The sequence below is a fragment of the Lampris incognitus genome, chromosome 1, assembly GCF_029633865.1.
Source record: "Lampris incognitus isolate fLamInc1 chromosome 1, fLamInc1.hap2, whole genome shotgun sequence".
NCBI classification, from domain to species: domain Eukaryota; kingdom Metazoa; phylum Chordata; class Actinopteri; order Lampriformes; family Lampridae; genus Lampris; species Lampris incognitus.
This window is the reverse complement of record NC_079211.1, coordinates 44,052,540-44,070,223: the sequence shown is the minus strand read 5'-3', so window position 1 is coordinate 44,070,223 and position 17,684 is coordinate 44,052,540. Positions and strand designations below refer to the sequence as shown.

Genomic DNA, 17,684 nt, shown 5'->3' with positions numbered 1-17,684 from the left:
AACTGATTAAGCGCTCCCCGGGAAACCTGATTCATCAATATAATGATCAGAATTCTAACTACCAAAATTGGTTTTGTTTATAGCTCTCATTGGCCATGAGATTTCAGATCCAGAGGGTGAACTGGACAGCCACTCTGGTGCAATGTAAATTTCACTGGCATTGTAAGCTGGATATTGTTAGTCGAATCTTGCGCATCTAGCGGCAGAGTGTTGGGCCCATAACCAAGAAGTCGATGCATTGAAACCGTCCTCTGCTGACTACCGGCTTTTCCCAAATCAGGACTTACTCTTCTGCACAACTAATCCCAAAAGCGCACTATCGCCATAGATTGTTTGTCTTGTTATGAGTTTGTCATAGCAAACACATCAACTTCACTGTCAAACCACTTCTGCACTGAAACTCACCTTCGTCATTTCCCAGCAAGTGTTGTTTGTAGGCTTTTTCTTCCAACTGCTTGCAGAATCTAGTGCTCTGCTATTTAATCTGTGCTCTTTTGGTTCAGGTTTTCTAAGACTTGAAATGGTCTACCATCAGACAATTTGTTCATCAAAAACTTTGGATCTTTGAAAGGTTACATGTAAACTTGGGATTTAACTGACTAAGCTCTCCCCTGCAGCTCTGCTTCATCAAGATCAACATCAAAATTCCAAATACTAAATGGCTGCTGGTTTATTGCGATGGCTTGTCCTGAGTCTTCAAATCCCGTAGGTGAACCAACCATCCCCTCTGGCCCAGTGTAAAAGGCACTTGCCTCGTAAACTGGCAATTGTTGTTGTAATCTACAATGTGCAGCAGCAGCAGCAGCAGCAGAGTGGCGCAGCGGAAGCGTGCTGGGCCCATAACCCAGAGGTCGATGGATCGAAACCATCCTCTGCTAAAGCACAGCTTCGCTCAAATTCAGAAACACAGCCTAACCCAAAACCGTGGCATCACCATCAATTGCAGTTTTGCTTGTGGATTTGTCATAATAAAACCCAGAGACTTCACTTTCAAACCATTTCTCCAGAGAAGCTCACCTCTGTCACTGCCCAGCAAGTGTTCTTTGTATGCTTTTGTTTCTAGCCACTTGCAGAACAACTTTCTTTATGATTTCATCTGTACTATTTTGGTCCAGGTGGGCTAAGAATTCAAATTATCTGTTTTTGATCAGAAAGAGGACCTGTATACTTATGGCACATGGTCAACTAAGCTTTCCCTACTTAATCATTACAACCATCTTCCTCACTTGAAATGTTTTTCAAACATTGTGGTTCTTATAAAGGCCAGGTCTTAACTTATGGTTCAACTGATGAAGCCCTCTCTGGGAAACCTGATTCATCAATATAATGATCAGAATTCTAACTACCAAAATTGGTATTGTTTATAGCTCTCATTGGCCATGAGATTTCAGATCCAGAGGGTGAACTGGAAAGCCACTCTGGTGCAATGTAAATGTCACTGGCATTGTAAGCTGGGTATTGTTAGTCAAATCTTGCGCATCTAGCGGCAGAGTGTTGGGCCCATAACCAAGAAGTCGATGCATTGAAACCGTCCTCTGCTGACTACCGGCTTTTCCCAAATCAGGACTTACTCTTCTGCACAACTAATCCCAAAAGCGCACTATCGCCATAGATTGTTTGTCTTGTTATGAGTTTGTCATAGCAAACACATCAACTTCACTGTCAAACCACTTCTGCACTGAAACTCACCTTCGTCATTTCCCAGCAAGTGTTGTTTGTAGGCTTTTCCTTCCAACTGCTTGCAGAATCTAGTGCTCTCCTATTTAATCTGTGCTCTTTTGGTTCAGGTTTTCTAAGACTTGAAATGGTCTACCATCAGACAATTTGTTCATCAAAAACTTTGGATCATTGAAAGGTTACATGTAAACTTGGGATTTAACTGACTAAGCTCTCCCCTGCAGCTCTGCTTCATCAAGATAAACATCAAAATTCCAAATACTAAATGGCTGCTGGTTTATTGCGATGGCTTGTCCTGAGTCTTCAAATCCCGTAGGTGAACCAACCATCCCCTCTGGCCCAGTGTAAAAGGCACTTGCCTCGTAAACTGGCAATTGTTGTTGTAATCTACAATGTGCAGCAGCAGCAGCAGCAGCAGAGTGGCGCAGCGGAAGCGTGCTGGGCCCATAACCCAGAGGTCGATGGATGAAAACCATCCTCTGCTAAAGGACAGCTTCGCTCATTTTCAGAAACACAGCCTAACCCAAAACCGTGGCATCACCATCAATTGCTGTTTTGCTTGTGGATTTGTCATAATAAAACCCAGAGACTTCACTTTCAAACCATTTCTCCAGAGAAGCTCACCTTTGTCATTGCCCAGCAAGTGTTCTTTGTATGCTGTTGTTTCTAGCCACTTGCAGAACAACTTTCTTTATGATTTCATCTGTACTATTTTGGTCCAGGTGTGCAAAGAATTCAAATTATCTCTTTTAGATCAGAAAGAGGACCTGTATACTTATGGCACATGGTCAACTAAGCTTTCCCTACTTAATCATTACAACCATCTTCCTCACTTGAAATGTTCTTCAAACATTGTGGTTCTTATAAAGGCCAGATCTTAACTTATGGTTCAACTGATTAAGCGCTCCCCGGGAAACCTGATTCATCAATATAATGATCAGAATTCTAACTACCAAAATTGGTTTTGTTTATAGCTCTCATTGGCCATGAGATTTCAGATCCAGAGGGTGAACTGGACAGCCACTCTGGTGCAATGTAAATTTCACTGGCATTGTAAGCTGGGTATTGTTAGTCGAATCTTGCGCATCTAGCGGCAGAGTGTTGGGCCCATAACCAAGAAACCGATGCATTGAAACCGTCCTCTGCTGACTACCGGCTTTTCCCAAATCAGGACTTACTCTTCTGCACAACTAATCCCAAAAGCGCACTATCGCCATAGATTGTTTGTCTTGTTATGAGTTTGTCATAGCAAACACATCAACTTCACTGTCAAACCACTTCTGCACTGAAACTCACCTTCGTCATTTCCCAGCAAGTGTTGTTTGTAGGCTTTTCCTTCCAACTGCTTGCAGAATCTAGTGCTCTGCTATTTAATCTGTGCTCTTTTGTTTCAGGTTTTCTAAGACTTGAAATGGTCTACCATCAGACAATTTGTTCATCAAAAACTTTGGATCTTTGAAAGGTTACATGTAAACTTGGGATTTAACTGACTAAGCTCTCCCCTGCAGCTCTGCTTCATCAAGATAAACATCAAAATTCCAAATACTAAATGGCTGCTGGTTTATTGCGATGGCTTGTCCTGAGTCTTCAAATCCCGTAGGTGAACCAACCATCCCCTCTGGCCCAGTGTAAAAGGCACTTGCCTCGTAAACTGGCAATTGTTGTTGTAATCTACAATGTGCAGCAGCAGCAGTAGCAGAGTGGCGCAGCGGAAGCGTGCTGGGCCCATAACCCAGAGGTCGATGGATGAAAACCATCCTCTGCTAAAGGACAGCTTCGCTCAATTTCAGAAACACAGCCTAACCCAAAACCGTGGCATCACCATCAATTGCTGTTTTGCTTGTGGATTTGTCATAATAAAACCCAGAGACTTCACTTTCAAACCATTTCTCCAGAGAAGCTCACCTTTGTCATTGCCCAGCAAGTGTTCTTTGTATGCTTTTGTTTCTAGCCACTTGCAGAACAACTTTCTTTATGATTTCATCTGTACTATTTTGGTCCAGGTGTGCTAAGAATTCAAATTATCTCTTTTAGATCAGAAAGAGGACCTGTATACTTATGGCACATGGTCAACTAAGCTTTCCCTACTTAATCATTACAACCATCTTCCTCACTTGAAATGTTTTTCAAACATTGTGGTTCTTATAAAGGCCAGGTCTTAACTTATGGTTCAACTGATTAAGCGCTCCCCGGGAAACCTGATTCATCAATATAATGATCAGAATTCTAACTACCAAAATTGGTTTTGTTTATAGCTCTCATTGGCCATGAGATTTCAGATCCAGAGGGTGAACTGGACAGCCACTCTGGTGCAATGTAAATGTCACTGGCATTGTAAGCTGGGTATTGTTAGTCGAATCTTGCGCATCTAGCGGCAGAGTGTTGGGCCCATAACCAAGAAGTCGATGCATTGAAACCGTCCTCTGCTGACTACCGGCTTTTCCCAAATCAGGACTTACTCTTCTGCACAACTAATCCCAAAAGCGCACTATCGCCATAGATTGTTTGTCTTGTTATGAGTTTGTCATAGCAAACACATCAACTTCACTGTCAAACCACTTCTGCACTGAAACTCACCTTCGTCATTTCCCAGCAAGTGTTGTTTGTAGGCTTTTCCTTCCAACTGCTTGCAGAATCTAGTGCTCTGCTATTTAATCTGTGCTCTTTTGTTTCAGGTTTTCTAAGACTTGAAATGGTCTACCATCAGACAATTTGTTCATCAAAAACTTTGGATCTTTGAAAGGTTACATGTAAACTTGGGATTTAACTGACTAAGCTCTCCCCTGCAGCTCTGCTTCATCAAGATAAACATCAAAATTCCAAATACTAAATGGCTGCTGGTTTATTGCGATGGCTTGTCCTGAGTCTTCAAATCCCGTAGGTGAACCAACCATCCCCTCTGGCCCAGTGTAAAAGGCACTTGCCTCGTAAACTGGCAATTGTTGTTGTAATCTACAATGTGCAGCAGCAGCAGTAGCAGAGTGGCGCAGCGGAAGCGTGCTGGGCCCATAACCCAGAGGTCGATGGATGAAAACCATCCTCTGCTAAAGGACAGCTTCGCTCAATTTCAGAAACACAGCCTAACCCAAAACCGTGGCATCACCATCAATTGCTGTTTTGCTTGTGGATTTGTCATAATAAAACCCAGAGACTTCACTTTCAAACCATTTCTCCAGAGAAGCTCACCTTTGTCATTGCCCAGCAAGTGTTCTTTGTATGCTTTTGTTTCTAGCCACTTGCAGAACAACTTTCTTTATGATTTCATCTGTACTATTTTGGTCCAGGTGTGCTAAGAATTCAAATTATCTCTTTTAGATCAGAAAGAGGACCTGTATACTTATGGCACATGGTCAACTAAGCTTTCCCTACTTAATCATTACAACCATCTTCCTCACTTGAAATGTTTTTCAAACATTGTGGTTCTTATAAAGGCCAGGTCTTAACTTATGGTTCAACTGATTAAGCGCTCCCCGGGAAACCTGATTCATCAATATAATGATCAGAATTCTAACTACCAAAATTGGTTTTGTTTATAGCTCTCATTGGCCATGAGATTTCAGATCCAGAGGGTGAACTGGACAGCCACTCTGGTGCAATGTAAATGTCACTGGCATTGTAAGCTGGGTATTGTTAGTCGAATCTTGCGCATCTAGCGGCAGAGTGTTGGGCCCATAACCAAGAAGTCGATGCATTGAAACCGTCCTCTGCTGACTACCGGCTTTTCCCAAATCAGGACTTACTCTTCTGCACAACTAATCCCAAAAGCGCACTATCGCCATAGATTGTTTGTCTTGTTATGAGTTTGTCATAGCAAACACATCAACTTCACTGTCAAACCACTTCTGCACTGAAACTCACCTTCGTCATTTCCCAGCAAGTGTTGTTTGTAGGCTTTTCCTTCCAACTGCTTGCAGAATCTAGTGCTCTGCTATTTAATCTGTGCTCTTTTGGTTCAGGTTTTCTAAGACTTGAAATGGTCTACCATCAGACAATTTGTTCATCAAAAACTTTGGATCTTTGAAAGGTTACATGTAAACTTGGGATTTAACTGACTAAGCTCTCCCCTGCAGCTCTGCTTCATCAAGATAAACATCAAAATTCCAAATACTAAATGGCTGCTGGTTTATTGCGATGACTTGTCCTGAGTCTTCAAATCCCGTAGGTGAACCAACCATCCCCTCTGGCCCAGTGTAAAAGGCACTTGCCTAGTAAACTGGCAATTGTTGTTGTAATCTACAATGTGCAGCAGCAGCAGCAGCAGCAGAGTGGCGCAGCGGAAGCGTGCTGGGCCCATAACCCAGAGGTTGATGGATCGAAACCATCCTCTGCTAAAAGACAGCTTCGCTCATATTCAGAAACACAGCCTAACCCAAAACCGTGGCATCACCATCAATTGCTCTTTTGCTTGTGGATTTTTCATAATAAAACCCAGAGACTTCACTTTCAAACCATTTCTCCAGAGAAGCTCACCTCTGTCATTGCCCAGCAAGTGTTCTTTGTATGCTTTTGTTTCTAGCCACTTGCAGAACAACTTTCTTTATGATTTCATCTGTACTATTTTGGTCCAGGTGGGCTAAGAATTCAAATTATCTGTTTTAGATCAGAAAGAGGACCTGTATACTTATGGCACATGGTCAACTAAGCTTTCCCTACTTAATCATTACAACCATCTTCCTCACTTGAAATGTTCTTCAAACATTGTGGTTCTTATAAAGGCCAGGTCTTAACTTATGGTTCAACTGATGAAGCCCTCTCTGGGAAACCTGATTCATCAATATAATGATCAGAATTCTAACTACCAAAATTGGTATTGTTTATAGCTCTCATTGGCCATGAGATTTCAGATCCAGAGGGTGAACTGGACAGCCACTCTGGTGCAATGTAAATGTCACTTGCATTGTAAGCTGGGTATTGTTAGTCGAATCTTGCGCATCTAGCGGCAGAGTGTTGGGCCCATAACCAAGAAACCGATGCATTGAAACCGTCCTCTGCTGACTACCGGCTTTTCCCAAATCAGGACTTACTCTTCTGCACAACTAATCCCAAAAGCGCACTATCGCCATAGATTGTTTGTCTTGTTATGAGTTTGTCATAGCAAACACATCAACTTCACTGTCAAACCACTTCTGCACTGAAACTCACCTTCGTCATTTCCCAGCAAGTGTTGTTTGTAGGCTTTTCCTTCCAACTGCTTGCAGAATCTAGTGCTCTGCTATTTAATCTGTGCTCTTTTGTTTCAGGTTTTCTAAGACTTGAAATGGTCTACCATCAGACAATTTGTTCATCAAAAACTTTGGATCATTGAAAGGTTACATGTAAACTTGGGATTTAACTGACTAAGCTCTCCCCTGCAGCTCTGCTTCATCAAGATAAACATCAAAATTCCAAATACTAAATGGCTGCTGGTTTATTGCGATGGCTTGTCCTGAGTCTTCAAATCCCGTAGGTGAACCAACCATCCCCTCTGGCCCAGTGTAAAAGGCACTTGCCTCGTAAACTGGCAATTGTTGTTGTAATCTACAATGTGCAGCACCCGCAGCAGCAGCAGAGTGGCGCAGCGGAAGCGTGCTGGGCCCATAACCCAGAGGTCGATGGATGAAAACCATCCTCTGCTAAAGGACAGCTTCGCTCAATTTCAGAAACAAAGCCTAACCCAAAACCGTGGCATCACCATCAATTGCTGTTTTGCTTGTGGATTTGTCATAATAAAACCCAGAGACTTCACTTTCAAACCATTTCTCCAGAGAAGCTCACCTCTGTCATTGCCCAGCAAGTGTTCTTTGTATGCTTTTGTTTCTAGCCACTTGCAGAACAAATTTCTTTATGATTTCATCTGTACTATTTTGGTCCAGGTGGGCTAAGAATTCAAATTATCTGTTTTAGATCAGAAAGAGGACCTGTATACTTATGGCACATGGTCAACTAAGCTTTCCCTACTTAATCATTACAACCATCTTCCTCACTTGAAATGTTCTTCAAACATTGTGGTTCTTATAAAGGCCAGGTCTTAACTTATGGTTCAACTGATGAAGCCCTCTCTGGGAAACCTGATTCATCAATATAATGATCAGAATTCTAACTACCAAAATTGGTATTGTTTATAGCTCTCATTGGCCATGAGATTTCAGATCCAGAGGGTGAACTGGACAGCCACTCTGGTGCAATGTAAATGTCACTTGCATTGTAAGCTGGGTATTGTTAGTCGAATCTTGCGCATCTAGCGGCAGAGTGTTGGGCCCATAACCAAGAAACCGATGCATTGAAACCGTCCTCTGCTGACTACCGGCTTTTCCCAAATCAGGACTTACTCTTCTGCACAACTAATCCCAAAAGCGCACTATCCCCATAGATTGTTTGTCTTGTTATGAGTTTGTCATAGCAAACACATCAACTTCACTGTCAAACCACTTCTGCACTGAAACTCACCTTCGTCATTTCCCAGCAAGTGTTGTTTGTAGGCTTTTCCTTCCAACTGCTTGCAGAATCTAGTGCTCTGCTATTTAATCTGTGCTCTTTTGGTTCAGGTTTTCTAAGACTTGAAATGGTCTACCATCAGACAATTTGTTCATCAAAAACTTTGGATCTTTGAAAGGTTACATGTAAACTTGGGATTTAACTGACTAAGCTCTCCCCTGCAGCTCTGCTTCATCAAGATCAACATCAAAATTCCAAATACTAAATGGCTGCTGGTTTATTGCGATGGCTTGTCCTGAGTCTTCAAATCCCGTAGGTGAACCAACCATCCCCTCTGGCCCAGTGTAAAAGGCACTTGCCTCGTAAACTGGCAATTGTTGTTGTAATCTACAATGTGCAGCAGCAGCAGCAGCAGCAGCAGAGTGGCGCAGCGGAAGCGTGCTGGGCCCATAACCCAGAGGTCGATGGATCGAAACCATCCTCTGCTAAAGGACAGCTTCGCTCAATTTCAGAAACACAGCCTAACCCAAAACCGTGGCATCACCATCAATTGCTCTTTTGCTTGTGGATTTGTCATAATAAAACCCAGAGACTTCACTTTCAAACCATTTCTCCAGAGAAGCTCACCTTTGTCATTGCCCAGCAAGTGTTCTTTGTATACTTTTGTTTCTAGCCACTTGCAGAACAACTTTCTTTATGATTTCATCTGTACTATTTTGGTCCAGGTGTGCTAAGAATTCAAATTATCTGTTTTAGATCAGAAAGAGGACCTGTATACTTATGGCACATGGTCAACTAAGCTTTCCCTACTTAATCATTACAACCATCTTCCTCACTTGAAATGTTCTTCAAACATTGTGGTTCTTATAAAGGCCAGATCTTAACTTATGGTTCAACTGATTAAGCGCTCCCCGGGAAACCTGATTCATCAATATAATGATCAGAATTCTAACTACCAAAATTGGTTTTGTCTATAGCTCTCATTGGCCATGAGATTTCAGATCCAGAGGGTGAACTGGACAGCCACTCTGGTGCAATGTAAATGTCACTGGCATTGTAAGCTGGGTATTGTTAGTTGAATCTTGCGCATCTAGCGGCAGAGTGTTGGGCCCATAACCAAGAAACCGATGCATTGAAACCGTCCTCTGCTGACTACCGGCTTTTCCCAAATCAGGACTTACTCTTCTGCACAACTAATCCCAAAAGCGCACTATCGCCATAGATTGTTTGTCTTGTTATGAGTTTGTCATAGCAAACACATCAACTTCACTGTCAAACCACTTCTGCACTGAAACTCACCTTCGTCATTTCCCAGCAAGTGTTGTTTGTAGGCTTTTCCTTCCAACTGCTTGCAGAATCTAGTGCTCTGCTATTTAATCTGTGCTCTTTTGGTTCAGGTTTTCTAAGACTTGAAATGGTCTACCATCAGACAATTTGTTCATCAAAAACTTTGGATCTTTGAAAGGTTACATGTAAACTTGGGATTTAACTGACTAAGCTCTCCCCTGCAGCTCTGCTTCATCAAGATCAACATCAAAATTCCAAATACTAAATGGCTGCTGGTTTATTGCGATGGCTTGTCCTGAGTCTTCAAATCCCGTAGGTGAACCAACCATCCCCTCTGGCCCAGTGTAAAAGGCACTTGCCTCATAAACTGGCAATTGTTGTTGTAATCTACAATGTGCAGCAGCAGCAGCAGAGTGGCGCAGCGGAAGCGTGCTGGCCCCATAACCCAGAGGTCGATGGATCGAAACCATCCTCTGCCAAAGGACAGCTTCGCTCAAATTCAGAAACATAGCCTAACCCAAAACCGTGGCATCACCATCAATTGCTGTTTTGCTTGTGGATTTGTCATAATAAAACCCAGAGACTTCACTTTCAAACCATTTCTCCAGAGAAGCTCACCTCTGTCATTGCCCAGCAAGTGTTCTTTGTATGCTTTTGTTTCTAGCCACTTGCAGAACAACTTTCTTTATGATTTCATCTGTACTATTTTGGTCCAGGTGGGCTAAGAATTCAAATTATCTGTTTTTGATCAGAAAGAGGACCTGTATACTTATGGCACATGGTCAACTAAGCTTTCCCTACTTAATCATTACAACCATCTTCCTCACTTGAAATGTTTTTCAAACATTGTGGTTCTTATAAAGGCCAGGTCTTAACTTATGGTTCAACTGATTAAGCGCTCCCCGGGAAACCTGATTCATCAATATAATGATCAGAATTCTAACTACCAAAATTGGTTTTGTTTATAGCTCTCATTGGCCATGAGATTTCAGATCCAGAGGGTGAACTGGACAGCCACTCTGGTGCAATGTAAATGTCACTGGCATTGTAAGCTGGGTATTGTTAGTCGAATCTTGCGCATCTAGCGGCAGAGTGTTGGGCCCATAACCAAGAAGTCGATGCATTGAAACCGTCCTCTGCTGACTACCGGCTTTTCCCAAATCAGGACTTACTCTTCTGCACAACTAATCCCAAAAGCGCACTATCGCCATAGATTGTTTGTCTTGTTATGAGTTTGTCATAGCAAACACATCAACTTCACTGTCAAACCACTTCTGCACTGAAACTCACCTTCGTCATTTCCCAGCAAGTGTTGTTTGTAGGCTTTTCCTTCCAACTGCTTGCAGAATCTAGTGCTCTGCTATTTAATCTGTGCTCTTTTGGTTCAGGTTTTCTAAGACTTGAAATGGTCTACCATCAGACAATTTGTTCATCAAAAACTTTGGATCTTTGAAAGGTTACATGTAAACTTGGGATTTAACTGACTAAGCTCTCCCCTGCAGCTCTGCTTCATCAAGATAAACATCAAAATTCCAAATACTAAATGGCTGCTGGTTTATTGCGATGACTTGTCCTGAGTCTTCAAATCCCGTAGGTGAACCAACCATCCCCTCTGGCCCAGTGTAAAAGGCACTTGCCTAGTAAACTGGCAATTGTTGTTGTAATCTACAATGTGCAGCAGCAGCAGCAGCAGCAGAGTGGCGCAGCGGAAGCGTGCTGGGCCCATAACCCAGAGGTTGATGGATCGAAACCATCCTCTGCTAAAAGACAGCTTCGCTCATATTCAGAAACACAGCCTAACCCAAAACCGTGGCATCACCATCAATTGCTCTTTTGCTTGTGGATTTTTCATAATAAAACCCAGAGACTTCACTTTCAAACCATTTCTCCAGAGAAGCTCACCTCTGTCATTGCCCAGCAAGTGTTCTTTGTATGCTTTTGTTTCTAGCCACTTGCAGAACAACTTTCTTTATGATTTCATCTGTACTATTTTGGTCCAGGTGGGCTAAGAATTCAAATTATCTGTTTTAGATCAGAAAGAGGACCTGTATACTTATGGCACATGGTCAACTAAGCTTTCCCTACTTAATCATTACAACCATCTTCCTCACTTGAAATGTTCTTCAAACATTGTGGTTCTTATAAAGGCCAGGTCTTAACTTATGGTTCAACTGATGAAGCCCTCTCTGGGAAACCTGATTCATCAATATAATGATCAGAATTCTAACTACCAAAATTGGTATTGTTTATAGCTCTCATTGGCCATGAGATTTCAGATCCAGAGGGTGAACTGGACAGCCACTCTGGTGCAATGTAAATGTCACTTGCATTGTAAGCTGGGTATTGTTAGTCGAATCTTGCGCATCTAGCGGCAGAGTGTTGGGCCCATAACCAAGAAACCGATGCATTGAAACCGTCCTCTGCTGACTACCGGCTTTTCCCAAATCAGGACTTACTCTTCTGCACAACTAATCCCAAAAGCGCACTATCGCCATAGATTGTTTGTCTTGTTATGAGTTTGTCATAGCAAACACATCAACTTCACTGTCAAACCACTTCTGCACTGAAACTCACCTTCGTCATTTCCCAGCAAGTGTTGTTTGTAGGCTTTTCCTTCCAACTGCTTGCAGAATCTAGTGCTCTGCTATTTAATCTGTGCTCTTTTGGTTCAGGTTTTCTAAGACTTGAAATGGTCTACCATCAGACAATTTGTTCATCAAAAACTTTGGATCATTGAAAGGTTACATGTAAACTTGGGATTTAACTGACTAAGCTCTCCCCTGCAGCTCTGCTTCATCAAGATAAACATCAAAATTCCAAATACTAAATGGCTGCTGGTTTATTGCGATGGCTTGTCCTGAGTGTTCAAATCCCGTAGGTGAACCAACCATCCCCTCTGGCCCAGTGTAAAAGGCACTTGCCTCGTAAACTGGCAATTGTTGTTGTAATCTACAATGTGCAGCACCCGCAGCAGCAGCAGAGTGGCGCAGCGGAAGCGTGCTGGGCCCATAACCCAGAGGTCGATGGATGAAAACCATCCTCTGCTAAAGGACAGCTTCGCTCAATTTCAGAAACAAAGCCTAACCCAAAACCGTGGCATCACCATCAATTGCTGTTTTGCTTGTGGATTTGTCATAATAAAACCCAGAGACTTCACTTTCAAACCATTTCTCCAGAGAAGCTCACCTCTGTCATTGCCCAGCAAGTGTTCTTTGTATGCTTTTGTTTCTAGCCACTTGCAGAACAAATTTCTTTATGATTTCATCTGTACTATTTTGGTCCAGGTGGGCTAAGAATTCAAATTATCTGTTTTAGATCAGAAAGAGGACCTGTATACTTATGGCACATGGTCAACTAAGCTTTCCCTACTTAATCATTACAACCATCTTCCTCACTTGAAATGTTCTTCAAACATTGTGGTTCTTATAAAGGCCAGGTCTTAACTTATGGTTCAACTGATGAAGCCCTCTCTGGGAAACCTGATTCATCAATATAATGATCAGAATTCTAACTACCAAAATTGGTATTGTTTATAGCTCTCATTGGCCATGAGATTTCAGATCCAGAGGGTGAACTGGACAGCCACTCTGGTGCAATGTAAATGTCACTTGCATTGTAAGCTGGGTATTGTTAGTCGAATCTTGCGCATCTAGCGGCAGAGTGTTGGGCCCATAACCAAGAAACCGATGCATTGAAACCGTCCTCTGCTGACTACCGGCTTTTCCCAAATCAGGACTTACTCTTCTGCACAACTAATCCCAAAAGCGCACTATCCCCATAGATTGTTTGTCTTGTTATGAGTTTGTCATAGCAAACACATCAACTTCACTGTCAAACCACTTCTGCACTGAAACTCACCTTCGTCATTTCCCAGCAAGTGTTGTTTGTAGGCTTTTCCTTCCAACTGCTTGCAGAATCTAGTGCTCTGCTATTTAATCTGTGCTCTTTTGGTTCAGGTTTTCTAAGACTTGAAATGGTCTACCATCAGACAATTTGTTCATCAAAAACTTTGGATCTTTGAAAGGTTACATGTAAACTTGGGATTTAACTGACTAAGCTCTCCCCTGCAGCTCTGCTTCATCAAGATCAACATCAAAATTCCAAATACTAAATGGCTGCTGGTTTATTGCGATGGCTTGTCCTGAGTCTTCAAATCCCGTAGGTGAACCAACCATCCCCTCTGGCCCAGTGTAAAAGGCACTTGCCTCGTAAACTGGCAATTGTTGTTGTAATCTACAATGTGCAGCAGCAGCAGCAGCAGCAGCAGAGTGGCGCAGCGGAAGCGTGCTGGGCCCATAACCCAGAGGTCGATGGATCGAAACCATCCTCTGCTAAAGGACAGCTTCGCTCAATTTCAGAAACACAGCCTAACCCAAAACCGTGGCATCACCATCAATTGCTCTTCTGCTTGTGGATTTGTCATAATAAAACCCAGAGACTTCACTTTCAAACCATTTCTCCAGAGAAGCTCACCTTTGTCATTGCCCAGCAAGTGTTCTTTGTATACTTTTGTTTCTAGCCACTTGCAGAACAACTTTCTTTATGATTTCATCTGTACTATTTTGGTCCAGGTGTGCTAAGAATTCAAATTATCTGTTTTAGATCAGAAAGAGGACCTGTATACTTATGGCACATGGTCAACTAAGCTTTCCCTACTTAATCATTACAACCATCTTCCTCACTTGAAATGTTCTTCAAACATTGTGGTTCTTATAAAGGCCAGATCTTAACTTATGGTTCAACTGATTAAGCGCTCCCCGGGAAACCTGATTCATCAATATAATGATCAGAATTCTAACTACCAAAATTGGTTTTGTCTATAGCTCTCATTGGCCATGAGATTTCAGATCCAGAGGGTGAACTGGACAGCCACTCTGGTGCAATGTAAATTTCACTGGCATTGTAAGCTGGGTATTGTTAGTTGAATCTTGCGCATCTAGCGGCAGAGTGTTGGGCCCATAACCAAGAAACCGATGCATTGAAACCGTCCTCTGCTGACTACCGGTTTTTCCCAAATCAGGACTTACTCTTCTGCACAACTAATCCCAAAAGCGCACTATCGCCATAGATTGTTTGTCTTGTTATGAGTTTGTCATAGCAAACACATCAACTTCACTGTCAAACCACTTCTGCACTGAAACTCACCTTCGTCATTTCCCAGCAAGTGTTGTTTGTAGGCTTTTCCTTCCAACTGCTTGCAGAATCTAGTGCTCTGCTATTTAATCTGTGCTCTTTTGGTTAAGGTTTTCTAAGACTTGAAATGGTCTACCATCAGACAATTTGTTCATCAAAAACTTTGGATCTTTGAAAGGTTACATGTAAACTTGGGATTTAACTGACTAAGCTCTCCCCTGCAGCTCTGCTTCATCAAGATAAACATCAAAATTCCAAATACTAAATGGCTGCTGGTTTATTGCGATGGCTTGTCCTGAGTGTTCAAATCCCGTAGGTGAACCAACCATCCCCTCTGGCCCAGTGTAAAAGGCACTTGCCTCGTAAACTGGCAATTGTTGTTGTAATCTACAATATGCAGCAGCAGCAATAGCAGAGTGGCGCAGCGGAAGCGTGCTGGGCCCATAACCCAGAGGTCGATGGATCGAAACCATCCTCTGCTAAAGGACAGCTTCGCTCAAATTCAGAAACACAGCCTAACCCAAAACCGTGGCATCACCATCAATTGCTGTTTTGCTTGTGGATTTGTCATAATAAAACCCAGAGACTTCACTTTCAAACCATTTCTCCAGAGAAGCTCACCTCTGTCATTGCCCAGCAAGTGTTCTTTGTATGCTTCTGTTTCTAGCCACTTGCAGAACAACTTTCTTTATGATTTCATCTGTACTATTTTGGTCCAGGTGGGCTAAGAATTCAAATTATCTGTTTTTGATCAGAAAGAGGACCTGTATACTTATGGCACATGGTCAACTAAGCTTTCCCTACTTAATCATTACAACCATCTTCCTCACTTGAAATGTTTTTCAAACATTGTGGTTCTTATAAAGGCCAGGTCTTAACTTATGGTTCAACTGATGAAGCCCTCTCTGGGAAACCTGATTCATCAATATAATGATCAGAATTCTAACTACCAAAATTGGTATTGTTTATAGCTCTCATTGGCCATGAGATTTCAGATCCAGAGGGTGAACTGGACAGCCACTCTGGTGCAATGTAAATGTCACTGGCATTGTAAGCTGGGTATTGTTAGTCGAATCTTGCGCATCTAGCGGCAGAGTGTTGGGCCCATAACCAAGAAGTCGATGCATTGAAACCGTCCTCTGCTCACTACCGGCTTTTCCCAAATCAGGACTTACTCTTCTGCACAACTAATCCCAAAAGCGCACTATCGCCATAGATTGTTTGTCTTGTTATGAGTTTGTCATAGCAAACACATCAACTTCACTGTCAAACCAATTCTGCACTGAAACTCACCTTCGTCATTTCCCAGCAAGTGTTGTTTGTAGGCTTTTCCTTCCAACTGCTTGCAGAATCTAGTGCTCTGCTATTTAATCTGTGCTCTTTTGGTTCAGGTTTTCTAAGACTTGAAATGGTCTACCATCAGACAATTTGTTCATCAAAAACTTTGGATCTTTGAAAGGTTACATGTAAACTTGGGATTTAACTGACTAAGCTCTCCCCTGCAGCTCTGCTTCATCAAGATCAACATCAAAATTCCAAATACTAAATGGCTGCTGGTTTATTGCGATGGCTTGTCCTGAGTCTTCAAATCCCGTAGGTGAACCAACCATCCCCTCTGGCCCAGTGTAAAAGGCACTTGCCTCGTAAACTGGCAATTGTTGTTGTAATCTACAATGTCCAGCAGCAGCAGCAGCAGCAGCAGCAGCAGCAGCAGAGTGGCGCAGCGGAAGCGTGCTGGGCCCATAACCCAGAGGTCGATGGATGAAAACCATCTTCTGCTAAAGGACAGCTTCGCTCAATTTCAGAAACACAGCCTAACCCAAAACCGTGGCATCACCATCAATTGCTGTTTTGCTTGTGGATTTGTCATAATAAAACCCAGAGACTTCACTTTCAAACCATTTCTCCAGAGAAGCTCACCTTTGTCATTGCCCAGCAAGTGTTCTTTGTATGCTTTTGTTTCTAGCCACTTGCAGAACAACTTTCTTTATGATTTCATCTGTACTATTTTGGTCCAGGTGTGCTAAGAATTCAAATTATCTGTTTTAGATCAGAAAGAGGACCTGTATACTTATGGCACATGGTCAACTAAGCTTTCCCTACTTAATCATTACAACCATCTTCCTCACTTGAAATGTTCTTCAAACATTGTGGTTCTTATAAAGGCCAGATCTTAACTTATGGTTCAACTGATTAAGCGCTCCCCGGGAAACCTGATTCATCAATATAATGATCAGAATTCTAACTACCAAAATTGGTATTGTTTATAGCTCTCATTGGCCATGAGATTTCAGATCCAGAGGGTGAACTGGACAGCCACTCTGGTGCAATGTAAATGTCACTGGCATTGTAAGCTGGGTATTGTTAGTCGAATCTTGCGCATCTAGCGGCAGAGTGTTGGGCCCATAACCAAGAAACCGATGCATTGAAACCGTCCTCTGCTGACTACCGGCTTTTCCCAAATCAGGACTTACTCTTCTGCACAACTAATCCCAAAAGCGCACTATCGCCATAGATTATTTGTCTTGTTATGAGTTTGTCATAGCAAACACATCAACTTCACTGTCAAACCAATTCTGCACTGAAACTCACCTTCGTCATTTCCCAGCAAGTGTTGTTTGTAGGCTTTTCCTTCCAACTGCTTGCAGAATCTAGTGCTCTGCTATTTAATCTGTGCTCTTTTGGTTCAGGTTTTCTAAGACTTGAAATGGTCTACCATCAGACAATTTGTTCATCAAAAACTTTGGATCTTTGAAGGTTACATGTAAACTTGGGATTTAACTGACTAAGCTCTCCCCTGCAGCTCTGCTTCATCAAGATCAACATCAAAATTCCAAATACTAAATGGCTGCTGGTTTATTGCGATGGCTTGTCCTGAGTCTTCAAATCCCGTAGGTGAACCAACCATCCCCTCTGGCCCAGTGTAAAAGGCACTTGCCTCGTAAACTGGCAATTGTTGTTGTAATCTACAATGTGCAGCAGCAGCAGCAGCAGCAGCAGAGTGGCGCAGCGGAAGCGTGCTGGGCCCATAACCCAGAGGTCGATGGATGAAAACCATCCTCTGCTAAAGGACAGCTTCGCTCAATTTCAGAAACACAGCCTAACCCAAAACCGTGGCATCACCATCAATTGCTGTTTTGCTTGTGGATTTGTCATAATAAAACCCAGAGACT

The 17,684-nt window shown here is 42.5% G+C and overlaps 1 protein-coding gene and 4 non-coding genes across 5 annotated transcripts in view; all 5 read left to right on the top strand.

The window, feature by feature from the left end:
- The window catches only part of LOC130119728 (F-BAR and double SH3 domains protein 1-like), a 166,861-nt gene that overhangs the window by 64,241 nt on the left and 84,936 nt on the right, over positions 1 to 17,684 (top strand). The gene's annotated exons all lie outside the window — the stretch shown is intronic.
- On the top strand, positions 807 to 878 carry trnam-cau (transfer RNA methionine (anticodon CAU)). Its single transcript has one exon. It is a non-coding gene; the product is annotated as a tRNA-Met (tRNA).
- trnam-cau (transfer RNA methionine (anticodon CAU)) lies at positions 8,508 to 8,579 on the top strand. The gene has a single exon. It is a non-coding gene; the product is annotated as a tRNA-Met (tRNA).
- On the top strand, positions 13,641 to 13,712 carry trnam-cau (transfer RNA methionine (anticodon CAU)). Its single transcript has one exon. It is a non-coding gene; the product is annotated as a tRNA-Met (tRNA).
- On the top strand, positions 14,922 to 14,993 carry trnam-cau (transfer RNA methionine (anticodon CAU)). Its single transcript has one exon. It is a non-coding gene; the product is annotated as a tRNA-Met (tRNA).